The sequence below is a fragment of the Nyctereutes procyonoides genome, unplaced genomic scaffold, assembly GCF_905146905.1.
Source record: "Nyctereutes procyonoides isolate TBG_1078 unplaced genomic scaffold, NYPRO_anot_genome, whole genome shotgun sequence".
In the NCBI taxonomy this organism is placed as follows: Eukaryota; Metazoa; Chordata; class Mammalia; order Carnivora; family Canidae; genus Nyctereutes; species Nyctereutes procyonoides.
In genome coordinates, this window is record NW_026575135.1 from 72,556,860 (window position 1) to 72,572,675 (window position 15,816).

Here is a 15,816-nt window from a genome sequence, read left to right on the forward strand (position 1 = left end):
TAATAACAAAATTAAATATCCTCATTGATAATACAGTAATAGTAGGGGGCTTTAATACCTACTAATATATATCAAAAGAAAGCTAGGATAGAAATTATTATTTCAGGCAAATTAAAATTTATCTTATTTATTTTTAAAAAATATATATTTATTCATGAGAGACACAGAGAGAGAGAGAGAGAGAGAGAGAGAGAGAGAGAGAGAGAGGCAGAGACACAGGCAGAGGGAGAAGCAGGCTCCATGCAGGGATCCCAATGTGGGACTAGATCCCAGGTCTCCAGGATCACACCCTGGGCTGAAGGTGGTGCTAAACTGCCTAGCCATCTGGGCTGCCCTCAGGCAAATTAAATTTTAAACCAAAGACTGTAATAAGAAATGAAGAGGGACACTATATCATACTTAAAGGATTTATTCAACATGAAGATGTAACTATTGTATTTATTTATGCTCCCAAATTGGGAATAGCCAATTATGTAAACCAAGTAATAACAAAATTAAAGAGACACATTGATAATAATACAATAATAATAAGGGACTTTAACACCCCACTCATAGCAACCAACAGATTATCAAAGCAGAAGATCAGCAAGGAAGCAAGAGCTTTGAATGATACACTGGAACAAATGCACCTCACAGATATATACAGAGCATTCCATCCTAATACAACAGAATACATATTCTTCCTGTGTGCACATGGAGCATTCTCCAGAATAGACTACATACTGGGTCACAAATCAGGTCTCAACTAATACAAAAAGTTTGAGGCATACCATGCATATTTTTAGACCACAATGCTATAAAACTTGAAGTCAACCACAAGAAAAGTTTTAGAAAGGCCACAAATACACAGGGGTTAAAGAACATCCTACTAAAGAATGAACAGGAAATTAAGGGAGAATTTTAAAAATGCATGGAAACAAATGAAAATGAAAGCAAGAGAGATTGAAACCTTTAAGATGCAGCAAAGGGAGTCCTCTTTAAAAATTTTTTTAACTTGTTAATGATACACACAGACAGAGGCAGAGGGAGAAGCAGGCTCCCTGCAGGGAGCCTGTTGTGGTACTTGATCCCAGGACCCCAGGATTGTGACCAGAGCCAAAGGCAGATGCTCAACCACTGAGCCACCCAGGTGCCCCAGCAAAGGAGGTCCTAAAAGAGAAGTACATAGCAATACAGGCCTTCCTCAAAGAAACAAGAAAAGTCCCAAATACACAACCTAACTTTACACCTAAAGGAGCAGGAAAAAGAATAGCAAGTAAAGCCTAAATCCAGCAGGAGAAGAGAAATAGTAAGGATTAGAGCAGAACTCAGTGATATTCAATTTCCTTGGTGTTGGTAGTCATCTCTCCTTTCTCATTCATGATTTTATTAATTTGAGTCTTCTCTCTCTTCTTTTTAATAAGGTTGGCTAATGGTTTATCTATCTTATTAATTCTTTCAAAGAACCAACTCCTGGTTCTATTGATCTGTTCCACAGTTCTGGTCTCAATTTCGTTGAGTTCTGCTCGAAACTTAATTAACTCTCTTCTTCTGCTGGGCATCGGGTCCATTTGCTGTTTTTTCTCTAGCTCCTTTATGTGTAAGGTTAGCTTTTGTATTTGAGTTCTTTCCAGTTTTTGAATGGATGCTTGTATTGTGATGTATTTCCCCCTCAGGACTGCTTTTGCTGCATCCCAAAGATTTTGAACGGTTGTATCTTCATTCTCATTAGTTTCCATGAATCTTTTTAATTCTTCCTTAATTTCCTGGTTGACCCTTTCATCTTTTAGCAGGATGGTCCGTTAAGGACCACGTGTTTGAGGTCCTTCCAAACTTCTTGTTGTGATTTAGTTCTAAGGGAGAAGAAATGGGTTAGAAATATCAGAAAGAGAGACAGAACATAAAGACTCCTAACTCTGGGAAATGAACTAGGGGTGGTGGAAGGGGAGGAGGGCGGGGGGGGGGGTGGGTGTGACTGGGTGACGGGCACTGAGCGGGGCACTTGATGGGATGAACACTGGGTGTTATTCTGTATGTTGGCAAATTGAACACCAACAAAAAATAAATTATTTATTTATTATTTTATGATAGTCACACACACACACAGAGAGAGAGAGAGGCAGAGACACAGGCAGAGGGAGAAGCAGGCTCCATGCACCGGGAGCCTGACGTGGGACTCGATCCGGGGTCTTCCAGAATCACGCCTTGCGCCACCCAGGGATCCCTAAATTTATTATTTAAAAAAAGAAAACAAATATCATTCTCAATGGGGAAAGACTGAGAGCTTTTCCCCTAAAGTCAGGAACACAATAGGGGTGCCTACTCCGACCTCTGTGAGCACCAACATAGGACTAGAATTCCTAGCCTTCTTAGAAATAAAAGGCATTTAAATCGGCAAAGAAGATGTCAAACTCTCATACTTGGCAGATGACATGATACTTTATGCAGATATCAAAAAAAAAAAAAAAAAAAAACCTCTCCACCCCAAAATTGCTAGACCTAATACAGAAATTCAGCAATGTGTTAGGATAGAAAATCAACAGGCAAAAATTAATTGCATTTTTATACACTAAGAATGAGACAGAAGAGAGAGAAATTAAGGAATCATTTCCTTTTACAATTGCACCAAAATCTATAAGATACCTAGGTATAAACCTAACCAAAGAGGTAAAAGACCTATACTCTAAAACTACAGAACACTTATGAAAGTAATGGAGGAATACACAAAGAAATGGAAAACCATTCCATGCTCTTGGATTGGAAGAAAAAATATTGTGAAAATGTCTTTGCTACCCAGGATAGTCTAAACATTAAATGCAATCCTTATCAAAACACCATCAAAATTTTTCACAGAGCTGGCACAAATAATCCTAATATTTGTAGGGAACCAGAGAAGACCCTGAATAGCCAGAGGAATGTTGAAAAAGAAAACCAAAGCTGAGGGCTTCTCAATGCCTGACTTCAAGCTATATTCCAAAGCTGTGATCATCAAGACAGTGTGGTACTGGTGCAAAAACATAGCTCAATGGAGCAAGATAGAAAACCCAGATATGGAACCTAAACTCTAATCTTCAACAAAGCAGGAAAGAATATCTAATGAAAAAAGTCTCTTCAACAAATGGTGTTGGGAAATTTGGACAGCCACATGCAGATGAATGAGACTGGGTTGCTGTCTTACATCATATACAAAAATAAACTCAAAATGGATAAAACACCTAAGTATGAGACAGGATCCTTAAAGTCCTAGAGCAGAACACAGGCAGTAATCTCTTTAACCTCAGTTACAGCAACTTCTGGCTAGACACGTCTCCAAAGGCAAGAGAAATAAAAGCATAAATGCACTATTAGGACTTCATCCAGATGAAAACCTTTTGCACAGCAAAGGAAATAGCAACTAAAAGGCAACCTACAGAATGGGTGAAGATATTTGCAAATGTCTTATCAGACAAAGAACTAGTATCCAAGATCTATAAAGAACTTATCAAACTCAACACCCATAGAACAAGTAATCAGGTCAAGAAATGGGCAGAAGACATGAATAGACATTTCTCCAAAGAAGATATACAAATGGTCAACAGACACATGAAAAAATGCTCACCGGCACTGAGCATCAGGGAAATACAAATCAAAACTACAATGAGCTACCACATCACATAAATCAGAATGGCTAAAATTAACAAGTCAGGAAACAAAAGATGTTAATGGGGATTAACATTTGTTAATGAAGAAAGGGGAGAAAGGGGAACCCTCACATACTGCTGGTTGGAATGCAAGGTAGTACAGCCACTCTGGAAATCAGTATGGAGGTTCCTCAAGATGTTAACTACCCTACAACCCAGCAATTGCACTCCTGGGTATTAACCCCAAAGATACAAATGTAGTGATCTAAAGGGGCACCTGCACTCCAATGTTTATAGTGGCAAAATCCACAATAGTCAAACGATGGAAAAAGCTAAGATGTCCATTAAGAGATAAATGGATAGGGATCCCTGGGTGGCGCAGCGGTTTGGCGCCTGCCTTTAGCCCAGGGCGCGATCCTGGAGACCCGGGATCGAATCCCACGTCGGGCTCCCGGTGCATGGAGCCTGCTTCTCTCTCTGCCTGTGTCTCTGCCTTTCTCTCTCTCTCTGTGACTATCATAAATACATAAAAATTAAAAAAAAAATAGATAAATGGATAGAAGCAACTATGGGGGCAGGGCAAGATGGCAGAAGAGTAGGGGTCCTCACCTCACCTGGTCCCACAACGTACCTAGATAACTTTCAAAACATCCTGAACAGCTATGAATTTGACTTGAGATTTAAAGAGAGAACAGCCCAAATGCTACAGAGAGAAGGGTTTTCGCTTCTAGCAAGGTAGGAAGGTAGAAAAAGATGAAAAAAGAATCAAATGGGGGAGGGGCTCCGCGAGGGGCCAGGCTAAAGCGGGTCAGTGAAAGCCTCCAGGACAGGAAAGACCTGCCCTGGAGAAGTGAGAACTTTAAAATCTGCACCAGATTTTTCCTGGGCGGAAAAGTGCTCAGCAGGGAAATAAAGCAGAATCTCAGGAGAAGCAGTGAAGCCTCCAGATTCCCAGAGTCACTAATAGAGGAAGTGCGCCCTGGGGAAAGCACACCACAAACTGTGGACCCATCTTGGTAAGGGACTGGAGCGCACACCCAGCAGGGCATTTGGAAGAAGCCAGTCGGTTAGGCGGGCGGCTCCAGACTGAGGTGTCTGTGCCCTGATGCCTTCGGGAGATGTGCCCACCAACAGCGCGATTCCAGTAGCACAGGGCCCCGGATCCCAGGGCACCCAAGCGACAAAGCTGGTGATCCTGGGTTCCCCATGGGACAGGCAGAAGCGAGGAGGGCTGAGAACTCTCCTGCTGCTGGGCACCCCCAAGCCGTGCAGATCAGTGCACCCATGCCTGCCCTGGGAGGCATCTAGGCCAGTGCAAACTGGGAGACTGCATTAGTTAGGAGCAGGGAGCTATTGTTGTTTTTCCTCCTTCTTTCACCTTGTGCCTGAGAGGGGTGGGGCCAGCAGGGAGCAAAGGCCTTACTGGACAAACAGCTCACACTGAGCCCAGCACTGGCAGGGGGTGGAATCTGCACCCAGGTGTGCACACCTGAGAATCAGCACAGCAGACCCCTCCCCCAGAACACTAGCTGGAAGGACAGGGGAAGAGCAAGTTCTTAACCAAGCAGCGAACAAAGCTCCAGGGGAAGTCAAGTGATTTATAGGATACACAACTAGAGGATACCCCTCCTTTAAAAAAAAAAAAATTCTCTTTTTCCATTACACCTCACTTTTATATCAGACTAAAAATTTCCAACATTTTTTCTCTTTTCCCACCTTAACTACAATATTTTACCAGCTCTTCATTTTTAAGTTTCTTCCTTTTTGACTTTCATATTTCTACAATTACATGTCTTAGATATATTTTCCACTTCCGGATTCCCTTCAACAGATTCAATTTAATTTTGGAAGATATACAAGATATGGGTTTTTGTTTTGTGTTTTTTTGTTATCTCTGCCTCATTTTGTTCTACAATGGCAGAGTTTAATACCTCTTAAAACATGACCAACATGCACCCAGAACCAAGTTGAATACCTTGCTGCTTCATTGTATGAGATTATATTGTCTCTTCATTCCCATTCTGCCCCCTTCTTTTATCTTGTTTATGTTTTGGTAGTCAATGTTGGGGCTTTCTACAAGTATTGCTGGTTTATATAAATTTGGGAATGAGCATCTTCTAACATACAGAACTTAAGACACTCAGAACCAAGAGGATCACCCTCTAGGACCCCTCAGGTAGACTACATTCTCCCTCCACTACAACTTCTTGACCACCACCATCTCCCAGTCCCCCTCTTTTCTTTTTGTTTTTTCCTTTTCTCTCTTTGCTTCTTTAACTTTGTTTTTCTTTTCTTCTTTTTTCTTTTTCTTTTTTCTCTTCTTCTTTGGGATTCATGGCTTTTTATTTTTTATTACTTTGTTTTAAAATTTGTTTTTCACTTTAGTGGTCCTTTTGTTTTCTTTTGTTCTGATCTTTTTCATTTTCTGGTCTCTGACCTTGTCAGAACAATCTGGGGTAAAATTTACTTAGGTTGGGGTTGATATTTTTGACTCAGCCCACTCATACAGCTACTCTTCACTGAGTAAAATGACTAGAAAGAATAACTCACCACAAAAGAAAGAATCAGAAACAGTACTCTCTGCCACAGAGTTACAGAATTTGTATTATAATTCGATGTCAGAAAGCCAATTCAGAAGCACAATTATAAAGCTACTGGTGGCTCTGCAAAACAAACAAACAAACAAACAAAAAAGCATAAAGGAATCAAGTGACTTCATGACTGCAGAATTTAGATCTAATCAGGCTGAAATTAAAAAACAATTAAGTAAGATGCAATCCAAACTGGAGGTCTTAACGACAGTGTTAATGAGGTAGAAGAAAGAGTGAGTGACATAGAAGACAAGTTGATGCCGAGGAAGGAAGCTAAGTTAAAAAGAGAAAAAAAATTAAAAGACCATAAGGAAAGGTTAAGGGAAATAAAAATCTAAGAAGGAAAAATCTACATATAATTGGGGTTCCAGAAGGCACCAAGAGGGCCAGAAGGCCAGAAAGCATATTTGGACAAATAATAGCTGAGAACTTCCCTAATTTTGGGAGTGAAACACGCATTCAGATCCAGGAGATAAAGGGGTTCCCTTCCCCCAAAAAATCAATAAAAACAAATCAACACCTCGATACTTAGTATCTTGCAAAACTTGCAAATTTCAGAGATAAAGAGAAAAACTTAAAGAAGCAAGAGATAAGAGATCCCTCTTATATGAAGAGAAATATCAGATTAACAGCAGATGTCTCCACAGACACCTGGCAGGCCAGTAAGGGCTGGCATGATATATTCAGAGTACTAAATGAGAAAAACAAGCAGTGAAGAATACTGTATCCAGCAAAGCTGTCATTCAGAATAGAAGGAAAGGTAAAGAGCTTCCAGGATAGGCAGAAACTGAAAGAATATGTGACCACCAAACCAGCTCTGCAAGACATATTAAGGGGGACTCTGTAAAAGAAAGAGGAAGCCCAAAGAAATAATCTACAAAAACAGGGACTAAATAGGTATTATGATGACACTAAATTCATATCTTTTAGTAGTTACTCTGAATGTGAATGGGCTAAATGAACCCATCAAAAGACACAGGGTTTTGGACTGGATAAAAAATCAAGACCCATCTATTTGTTGTCTGCAAGAGACTCATTTGAGATCTAAGGACACTTCCAGCCAGAAAATGAAGGGGTGTAGAACAATTGTAAATTGAATCATAAATTGTTCTCCACTCAGATGGTCCTCAAAAGAAAGCTGGGGTCACAATCGCCATATCAGATAAATTAAAGTTGATCCCAAAGAGTTTAATAAGAGATGAAGAGAGACACTGTATCATAATTAAAGGATCTATCCAACAAGAAGACCTAACAATCATGAATATTTATGTCCCTAATGTGGGAGCTGCCAAGTATATCAATCAATTAATAACCAAAGTAAAGACATACTTAGATAATAATACACTAATACTGAGAGACTTCAACATGGCACTTTCTGAAAATGACAGATCTCCTAACACAACATCACCAAAGAAACAAGGCCTTTTTTTTTTAAAAAAAAAAAAAGATTTTATTTATTCATTCATGAGAGACACAGAGAGAGAAAGAGAGAGGCAGAGACACAGGCAGAGGGAGAAGCAAGCTCCATGCAGGGAGCCCGACATGGGACTCGATCCCGGGACTCCAGGATCCCGCCCTGGGCCAAAGGCAGGAGCCAAACCACTGAGCCACCCAGGGATCCCCAAAACAAGGGCTTTAAATGATACACTGGACCAGATGGATTTCACAGATATATACTTTGCATCCGAAAGCAATGAATACACATTCTTCTCAAGTGCACATGGAACTTTGTTCAGAATAGACCACATACTGGGTCACAAATCAGGTCTCAATGGACACCAAAAGATTGGGATTGTCCCCTGGATATTTTCAGACCTCAATGCTTTGAAACCAGAGATCAATCTCAAGAAGAAATTTGGAAGGAACTCAAACATGTGGAGGTTAAAGAGCATCCTATTAAAAGATGAATCAGTCAACTAGGAAATTAGAGAAGAATTAAAAAGATTCATGGAAACCAATGAAAATGAGATACAACCATTCAAAATCTTTGGAATACAGCAAAAGCAATCCTAAGAGGGAAATACATCGCAACAAGCCTCCCTGAAAAAAATGGAAAAAACTCAAATACACAAGCTAGCGTCGCACCTAAAGGAACTGGAGAAAGAACATTAAATAAAATGTACACCAAGCAGAAAAAGAGAGGTAATAAAGATTCGAGCAGAACTCGATGAAATAGAGACTAGAAGACCTGTAGAACAGATCAACAAAACCAGGAGTTGGTTCTTTGAAAGAATTAAAAGATAAACCATTTGCCAGCCTTATTAAAAAGAAAAGAGAAAAGACTCAATAAAATCATGAATGAAAGAGGAGAGATCACAACCAATACCAAGGAAATACAAATGATTTAAAAGCACTGGGTGTTATACTATATGTTGGCAAATCGAACTCTAAAAAAAAGATTAATAAAAAAAACATATCATGAGCACTTATACACCAATAAATTAGGCAATCTAGAAGAAATGGATGCATTTCTGGAAAAACCACAAATTACCAATACTGGAACAGGAAGAAATAGAAAACATGAACAGGCCAAAATTGAAGCAGTCATCAAAAACTTCCCAAGAAGAAATAAAACCTATTCTACTAAAGCTGCTCTGAAGGACAGAAAAGGATGGAATACCTCCAAACTCGTTTTATGAGGCCAGCATCACCTTAATTCCAAAACCAGAGAAAGACCCCACCAAAAGGAGAATTATAGACCAATATCTCTGATAAACACAGGCAAAAATTCTTAACAAGATACTAGCCAATAAGATCCAGCAGTACTTTAAAAAGATTATTCACCATGACCACGTGGGATTTGTCCCTAGGATGCAAGGTTGGTTCAACACTGGTAAAACAATCAATGTGATAGATCATAACAACAAGAGAAAAAACAAGAACCATATGATCCACTCAATAGATGCAGAGAAAGCATTTGACAAAATGCAGCATCCATTCCTGATCAAAACTCTTCAAAGTGTAGGGATAGAACGAACATTCTTCAGCATCTTAAAAACATCTACAAAAAGCCCACAGCAAATATCATTCTCATTGGGGAAGCACTGGGAGCCTTTCCCCTAAGATCAGGAACATGACAGGGATGTCCACTGTCACCACTGTTATTCAACATAGTATTAGGAGTCCTAGCCTCAGCAACCAGACAATACAAAAAAAATAAATAAATGGCATTCAAATTGGCAAAGAAGTCAAACCCTCCCTATTCACAGATGACATGATACTGTACATAGAAAACCCAGACTCCACCCCAAGATTGCTAGAACTCATAAAGCAATTCAGCAATGTGTCAGGACACAAAATCAATGTCCAGAAATCAGTGGCATTTCTATACACTAACAATGAGACTGAAGAAGGAGAAATTAGGGAGTCAATTCCATTTACAATTGCACCCAAAAGCAGAAGATACCTAAAAATAAACCTAACCAAAGAGGTAAAGGATCTATACCCTAAAAACTATAGAACACTTCTGAAAGAAATTGAGGAAGACACAAAGAGATGGAAAAATATTCCATTCTCATGGATTGGCAGAATTAATATTGTGAAAATGTCAATGTTACCCAGGGCAATTTACACGTTTAATGCAATCCCTATCAAAATACCATGGACTTTCTTCAGAGAGTTGGAACAAATCATCTTAAGATTTGTCTGGACTCAGAAAAGGCCCCAAATAGAGGATCCCTGGGTGGCGCAGGGGTTTGGCGCCTGCCTTTGGCCCAGGGCACGATCCTGGAGACCCGGGATCGAGTCCCACGTCGGGCTCCCGGTGCATGGAGCCTGCTTCTCCCTCTGCCTGTGTCTCTGCCTCTCTCTCTCTCTCTGTGACTATCATAAAATAAATTTAAAAAAAAGAAAAGACCCCAAATAGCCAGGGGAATATTAAAAAAGAAAACTAGAGCTAGAAGCATCACAAGGCTGAATTTCAAGTTGTACTACAAAGCTATGATCAACAAGACATTATGGTACTGGCCCAAAAACAGACACATAGATCAATGGATCATAGAGAATCCAGAAATGGGCCCTCAACTCTATGGTCAACTAATATTTGAGAAAGCAGGAAATACTATCCACTGGAAAAAGGACAGTATCTTCAATAAATGGTATAGGGAAAAATTGGACAGCCACATGCAGAACAATGAAACTAGACCATTATCTTACACCATACACAAATATCTTTCATATCTAAATATGAGACAAGAATCCATCAAAATCCTAGAGAAGAACACAGGCAACACCCTTTTTGAACTTGGCCACAGCAATTTCTTGCAAGATACACCTATGAAGGCAAGGGAAACAAAAGGAAAAATGAACTCTTGGGACTTCATCAAGATAAAAAGCTTCTGCACAGCCAAAGAAACAGTCAACAAAACTACTTGCAAATGACATATCAGATAAAGGGCTAGTATCCAAGATCTATAATTAACTTATTAAACTCAACAGCAAAGAAACAAAGAATCCAATCATGAAATGGGCAAAAGACATGAAAAGAAATTTCACCAAAAAAGACATACACATGGCCAACAAGCACATGAAAATATGCTCCACATCACTTGCCATCAGGGAAATACAAATCAAAACCACAACCAGATACCACCTCACACCAGTGAAAATGGAGAAAATTAACAAGACAGGAAACAACAAATGTTGTAGAGGATGTGGAGAAAGGGGAACTCTTGCACTGTTGGTGGGAATGTGAACTGGTACGGTCACTGTGGAAAACCGTATGGAGGTTCCTCAAAGAGTTAAAATTGAGCTACCCTATGATCCAGCAATTGCACTACTGGGGATTTACCCCAAAGATACAGATGCAGTGAAAGACTAAGACAACTGCACCCCAATGTTTCTAGCAGCAATGTCTACAATAGCCAAGCTGTGGGAGGAGCTTCGGTGTCCATCAAAAATGAATGGATAAAAAGATTGTTAGAGAGAGAGAGAGAGAGCCAGGAGCATTATATATATATATATATATATATATATATATATATATATATATATATCTTAATGGAATATCATATATATTAATATTATATTATATATATAATGAATATTACTCAGCCATTAGAAATTATGAATACTCACCATTTGCTTTAATGTGGATGGAACAGGAGGGTATTTTGCTGAGTGATGTAAGTCTATTTCGATTACGACAAACATTATATGGTTTCACTCATACAGGGAATATAAAAAATGTGAAAGGGATTATAAGGGAAAGGAGAGAACATGAGTGGGAAATATTAGAGAGGTTGACAGAAAATGAGAGACTCCATATCTGGGAAATGAACAAGGGGTAGTGGAAGGGGAGGTGGGTGGCAGATCGGGTGACTTCATGACAGGCACTGAAGGGGGCACTGGACACAATGAGCACTGGATGTTATACTATATGTTGGCAAATCGAACTCCAATAAAAAAATACCAAATAAAGGAAAAGAATAAATTCTTGTTATTTAGAACAGCAATAGTAGGCATTGAGGTCTTTAACTAAGTGAAAAAGTCAGATAGAGAAAAACAAATATACCGTGTGATCCACTATATTTTGAATCTAAAAAATATAACAAGAAAAAACAAATCAACCTCCTACATATAGAGAACAGATTGATGGTTGCTGTTGAGTGAGGGATAAAATTGGTTAGAGAGGTAAATGGTACAAAAAACAATTATGTAAAAAAAATAATCAAATATGTAAGTTGTGGGGATGTAATGTGCAGTATAGTGAATACAGTATAGCTTATACTGTATTGTATATTTGAAGTTCCTAACAGAATAGAATTTAAAAGCCTTCACTAAAAGAAAAATATTTGCAAATATGTAAGGAAAACTTACACTTGTCATCATTTTGCAATATATACAAATATTGAATCATTTTGTGATACACTTGGAACTAATACCAAGTTGTATGCCAATTATACCCCAATTAAAGACATAAAACAAAGATATCCCCCAAATATCTGGAAATGAGAAGTGTTCTAAGTATGCAAGGATCAAAGGGAGAAGTCACAAAGGAAATTAAAACATATATTGAATAATTAAAAATAAATATGTCACATATCAAAATTTATCATGAAACTAGAGCAGTCATTAAAGTTTGACATTGTCAATATTAGAAAACAAGATATAAAATCAGAAATCTATATTTCCACCTCAAGTCTATAGAGAAAAGAGTAAGTGAAACTGAAAACAAGAAGGAAGGAAATAATAAAGATTATGGCAGATATTAATGAAGTAAAAAATAAACAATGGAGAAAAGCAATGAAACAAGTCAGCTGCCTGAAGTGATCGATAAATTTGATAAACTTCTAGTTAGGCTGAACGAAACAGAGAAGACAAAAATTATCAATATAAAAAATGAAACATGGGGATCCCTGGGTGGCGCAGCGGTTTGGCGCCTGCCTTTGGCCCAGGGCGCGATCCTGGAGACCCGGGATCGAGTCCCACATCAGGCTCCCGGTGCATGGAGCCTGCTTCTCCCTCTGCCTGTGTCTCTGCCTCTCTCTCTCTCTCTCTGTGACTATCATAAATAAATAAATAAATAAATAAATAAATAAATAAATAAATAAATAAATAATGAAACATGGGGCTTCAATACTGTCCCCATGGACATTAAAAGGATAACAATGAATAATAAGAACTCTATCCTCACAAATTCAACAAGTGAGAAAAAAGAGACTAATTACTTAAAAGACAAGAACAACCAAAACTCAAGCAAAAGAGACAAAATAAAAAGTTCTCTATTAATTAAAAATCTTTTAAAAAAACAAAAGAAAGAAGAAAGTAAAAAAAAAGAGAGAGAGAGAGAGAGAGAAAGAGAGGGAGAGAGACAGAGAGAAATTCAGGCCAATATTTTTTCACTAATGAATTCTACCAAACATTTAAAGAAGAAATAGTATTAATTCTATATAAATTTATCCAGAAAAGGAAGGCACAATAGACAAAACAATTATGAAAAAAAGAATAACGTTTGAAGGCTCACATCCTATTCTTACCCTATTCTAAGACTTACCAGAAAATTGACATAATTTGGACATTATGGTATTGAGGAAAGCATAGATATGGCACAACAATGGAACAGAATAGAGAGGACAGAAATTGACCTGAGTATGATTAAACAATTTTGACAACTTGTTAAGGCAATTCAATAGAGAAAGAAATTTCTTTCAAGAATGTTTCCTAAAAAGGTGTATACCAATATAGTGGTGGTGATATTATGGGGGGAGAGGGTGAAGATGAACAAATTAGCCCATATGTTTCCTGGAGAAAAAGTTTGTGATGATAATTTCTCTCTCTCAAGTTAATTTACCTGTGTTTGCCTCCTAATAATTCCAGTGTCTCCGTGAACCCCTTTCACTGTGCCATACTTACTTTATGTAAGTGTTAAACTTCTTCATTTTGGACTTGTATCCCCACAAAGTCCCTGAGTGAGTGAATTAGACCCCATTTTGAGAAAGGGAAATGTTTTGAAGTGATTTACCAAAGGTCAGACAGCTAGAAAGCTGCACAACCACCTTCTTTGCTCACTCTCACACAAATATCCACCTGTGTGTACACGGCATCTCCATTCTGAGTTCAAATAGCCACAGTTATATTTCTGAGCTCGTTTCCTGACTCCTCTGCAGTCATTACAATTATGCAGGAAAAAAGGCATCCCAACAAAGATCACTAGAGTTTACCTCCCACTTTCTCGATGACGTCCCCCAGAAAGTGATTTCATTTGTCCCTTGCTATGCTGACTTAGGACTGCTGCAATAGGAGAGAGAAGCCTGACCTGGGAATTGGACATTTCACCTCACCTGCTCCAACAATGTCCTACTTCAGAGAACCAAAATTTCATCTCACAGCTCCTAAACTGGAGAGAAGTTAGGACAGAGACTATATTACAACATTGACCCAGTCTTCTACAAAATGCCTTCAGACAATGGCATGGACAATCAAGGGAGAGGGGTTTCCCTTCCTCAAAAACATAAACTCTCTGATGATCTGAGTCACTACCACCAAACTTAGGTCAGGAAAGGGAGTTTTGTGTTCAAGAAGTCATGGGGGGAACAAAAAAGTTAAGGCATAGTGAAATCTTATTCAGGGCTACTGCATGACAAAGTTCACTCCAGATGCCTAAAGTGTTGGCCAATTATTCATGGCACCTCCTCGAGGAGCTTTAGAAGGTCCTTCAGACAGAGACTGAGTGAGTTTTGCAGGATTACATAAGAAGGACCCAAAATTGCACACAATCATTGATTGACTGGGCTCATAGGTCTTGAATTATAGACACCTCCCAGCTCTATCTCCTCCTCCCAGACCCCAACACCTCTATCTTCTTAACAGGTCCCTCTTTCACACTTTGCACTTCCAGGGGAATCCTTTAAGCTGTTTATGTATGCCAGCCAGGCACACGAACACTCTTGTTAATGTTGGGATCAGTCTGATGAAACCAAAGTACTAATACTTATTGTACTGCTTCCACCTTCTTCTGAGCTCTTCCTTCCCACAGTGAAAGATTCATTTTCTTGTCTCTTCGGGAAACTCAGGAACTTTTAAATAAACCCCACAGCTGTAAGTATTTGATAACTCTCATCTTATCACAAGTATCTTCCCCAAGGCACCTATAAAGACCCTTTGGATTTGTCTTTTTCTATCTTAAGGCCACCAAATTGGAAGGAAAAGGCCCAAGGATCTTGAAAAAGTCATGACTTCTGGAGGAGAAGAAGATTGTGTAGGAACAGTGCTGGCCACATTGGTTGATGAGATGAAAAAGGTGGAGTATTTGCTCGCTGTCCGTGCTCTTTATTAGGATAGATGGGATTTGGTGGCAAGATGGTAAGCAGTCTGTATCCTGCTGGTGTGAATTCTGCACTGGGAATGCATGTGAGAATCTAAGGAACAAAAATTGTTAAATGCAATGTGGCCATACACAAGGGTCAAGAGCTCCTTTCCTTTGAGTATTTCACATGTATTTTACATGAAGCAGCACAATCACTCACTTTCTCCCTTCTTGCCTCCTTTCTGCCCTCCTGCAGACTTCTACTGAGCAGTGGGGGAACAAGCTGTAGTGGGGAAATTGTGGGCCAGTAGTACCCTCCTCTTTACATCTGTGCTTTTCACTCTCTGGAGTGAGCCTTCAGAATAATAAGGGATCTGAGAGATAGCCTCACTCATGTATATCTGTTATACCATGAAGCATTTATCAATACTATACCAGTAATGGGGAAGGAGTGGGAAAATTTAATTACAGTAATAGCAGGAATAACAATCCATGAGCTTTGAGTCAGATATTGTTTTTGCTGGTCCCATTTCACAAGTTTGATGTGAAAATTTGGGTGAAAGCAAAAGACATTATTCTTCCAACTTGTGTAATTGAATTCATCTTTGCTTTCCAGGCTCATTCTTTTTTTAAATAAAAGTAAACTGTTTATTAAAAGATACAGCAAAGGGGATCCCTGGGTGGCGCAGCGGTTTAGCGCCTGCCTTGGCCCAGGGCGCGATCCTGGAGACCCGGGATCGAATCCCACGTCGGGCTCCCGGTGCATGGAGCCTGCTTCTCCCTCTGCCTGTGTCTCTGCCTCTCTCTCTCTCTCTCTCTCTCTCTCTCTCTCTCTCTCTCCTGTGTGTGTGTGACTATCATAAATAAATAAAAAATAAAT